Consider the following 3,042-nt stretch of genomic DNA (forward strand, 5'->3'; position numbering starts at 1 on the left):
CCCAAAGTAGCGCAAAATGGAATCGACCTAGGGTCAGCCCAGCCCACCAGACCAGGAGTCGATACGGTGAGAGACCCCCTAGCCGGGACACCATCATACAACAGTAGATCATTTTTTCCCACAAGCAAGCATCTGCTATCATTGGAAGCAAGACTTTGCTTCCTTCACCCTTTCAATGCAGTCGTGCAAAAACCAATTTTTGAGCATATCTAGCAGCAACCCTATAATAGGCAAGTTGCCTAAAAAATGTTTTTCGGGCGCTTGGAAGCTAAACGGCGCTACAACAGTTGCTTTAAAATGGAGGCAAAACGTTGTTCCAAAAGTTATGTGTATTTTTGTGTTGTCCTGTTCTCGTGCTGTAAATTTGCAGCAGCCGCGCGGTTGCCGCTGCGCACACCCCCTTTCATTGTAGGTGAGTTAAGTGGGCCAGCCCATACCCCCTTTTCATTTTTGGCTGGTTTCATTATGTTTTTTTGAGGATAGATTTTTCATTTTTTTATCTTTCTTTTTCTATTTGTTCATTTTTGCTTCATCTTCGTCTTTGTGAACTCCTTTTCAATTCAAGAACCTTTTCAAATTTGTTTTTCAAATTCGTGAACTTTATTCATTTTTTTCGAACTCATGATTTTTTTCAAATTCAAGATTATTTCATTTCAAATTTGTGATTTTTCTATTTTCATGAACTTTTTCAAATTCATGATGTTTTTCATATTCTTTAAAAAATTTGTGTTCACGAACTTTTTCCAAGTTGATGAACTCTTTTTGTATTTCATGATATTTTTTTTCATTTTTTTATAAATTCATGATTTTTTAAAAAATTCAAAAATCCAATGACCAGGGGTCAACAAGTGAACGACCGACCGAGCGAGCGAACCTGCGTGTCCGACCAATCGAGCGATTGTTGGTGTAAATAGGCCGTCCCAACTCACCGTTTCTCGCCAATTCCATGGCGAACCGCGGACGGGTAAATTGGGACCCCCTATATGGCGCTGTGCGTGCTAGGAGTCATGCGAACGCGCATCCTCCCTTCCCTTGGCGTGCCAGTTTGGGCCGACCCATTTGCGGCGCGGGACACCCCTTGTTTTTTTCACTTTTACTTTTCCTTTTCCTTTTAAAGTTTCTATTTTTGCTTTATTCTATGTTAAAATGATTCAGGATTTCAAAAAGGTTCTAAAATTTCTAAAAATTATGAATTGTCAAAAACAGTTATTGAATTCAAAAATGTTCATGATTTCAGAGGAATGACCTTTTTTGAATTTTAATGAACATTTTTTGATAACGATGAACATTTTTTGTATTTGATGAACAAATTTTGAATTTGAAGAACATTTTTTAACTTGATGAACAAAATTTATATTTAAGAACATTTTAAAAAAAAGATGAACAAATCTTGAATTTGATGATTTTTTTAAATTGATAAACAAATTTTGAATTTGATAAACTTTTTTTAATTTGATGAACAAATTTTGAATTTTGATGAACATTTTTCAAATCCGATGAACAAAAAATTGAAGTCGGTGAACAAAAATGTCTTCAAGAATTTGAAAAGAAATTCGCAAAAAAAGTGAAAAAGTAAATAAGGAAAAATAGAAAATAAAAAGTAAAACAGAAAAGAAAAAGAAAAAAATGAATGAAAAAAGAAAAAGAAAGGAAAAAGCCCGGAAAATGGGCCGGCCCAAAGGAACGCCCAGCGCGCTAGGGGGCTGTGTGCCAACCTGCGTGCCGTATAGGGATTCCCCGGGCAAATCGTCCGCCAAATTCCATGGCGAACCCCTTTCATCCCGTCGCTGGATTTCCTCCCGAATAGCCGAAAACAGAAACCCGATCCCGTTCCCCGACCCGCACAGAACAGAGAGGAGGTCGTCCCGCCGCCGCCACTCGATCCGCCACTGACGTGCCTCCTCCGCCGCCGCGGCCACGGACGGAGGCTAGCCCGAGCAGCTACCGCACGTCCCTGCTCCGGTGCCCCCGCCGCCCCCCATTCGATCTCCCGGCGCGCGGACACCGGCGAGCTCCGCGGCGGCGGCGCAGCTGGCCTGAGCCCGAGCAGGAGCAGCAACTCATCCCGCTGCCCTCGCCCAAGCCGTTGGCCGTGAGCCTAGCCTCCTCCTCATCCTGGAAAGGTGAGACTCACCTCTCTGTTCCTTCCGCCCCCCCCCTCTCAGATTGGTCTGGTGATTGCCATAGAAATTTCTCCGTGGCACGCTAGTGTTGTAGTGCTTCTGACTCGTGCTAGTAGTGGTAGCCGCGCTGGAGCGTTGATTACTACTAGATGTAGGATTCATGTCCTGAAAAAGACGTCTTCTTATTGGTTGTTGGCTGAATCAGGCGAATTAAGAAAACATGGTCAAGTGAACACCAGAACCATGTCAGCAAAGAGTATGACAATGGCCATCCATTCTTTAGGAAAAAAAAGAAGGATATTTACTACCAGTTGTTGTTGGTCTCTATTACTTGCACAATGTTGGATTTCTGCGCTATATCAAAATCTAGTCATCTCCAGTGCATCCTTGAGTGCATCCTTGAGTCGTGAGGATGATGACTTCTTGTCTTTGCAAATTTAGAATGATATTGCCTGAGACTATCATATGAGTATGCATTTTGCTGCTGTTTTAGTTTGTTCATGGTAAGATTTGAAACGTTGATGAGTTAATTTGAGAGCCACGTTATATTCTTCAAGAGTTGCAGTTTATATTTTTGGCATTTACTTGTTCTATACTACACTGCTGGATTATTTAGAATCCTGTTTTTACTCAATTTGATCTTCTTTGGGGTAGTCAGCTTTAGCTATCGTCGTGTAAAATATTCAGATGTAAAAAATCTAGTTGCTTTGTCAGTGTAGATCCCTTTTGTGTGTAAAAAATATTTGACTGTTGAAGAAGGCCAAATTTTTAGGACAATTTGAATTTGATACGTGGATTTGAAGTTTAATTTGATATGTGGTGACCTTGCAAAGCATAAATTCTATCCATAGTTCATGTTTTGTTTCAATATGTATGCAATTGTGGAGAAGAAAGATGTGGCTGGGTGCCCTATTTTAGG

General features: G+C 40.9%; 1 protein-coding gene across 2 annotated transcripts in view; it reads left to right on the top strand.

The window, feature by feature from the left end:
- The first annotated feature begins 1,791 nt into the window (after positions 1 to 1,791).
- The window catches only part of LOC119323166 (kinetochore protein NUF2 homolog), an 8,474-nt gene continuing 7,223 nt past the window's right edge, over positions 1,792 to 3,042 (top strand). For both annotated transcript variants that reach the window (XM_037596754.1, XM_037596753.1), the window contains exon 1: positions 1,792 to 2,123. The gene's annotated coding sequence lies outside the window, so the exon portion shown is untranslated. The remainder of the gene's footprint in view (positions 2,124 to 3,042) is intronic.

This window comes from Triticum dicoccoides, chromosome 6B (genome assembly GCF_002162155.2).
Source record: "Triticum dicoccoides isolate Atlit2015 ecotype Zavitan chromosome 6B, WEW_v2.0, whole genome shotgun sequence".
NCBI lineage: Eukaryota > Viridiplantae > Streptophyta > Magnoliopsida > Poales > Poaceae > Triticum > Triticum dicoccoides.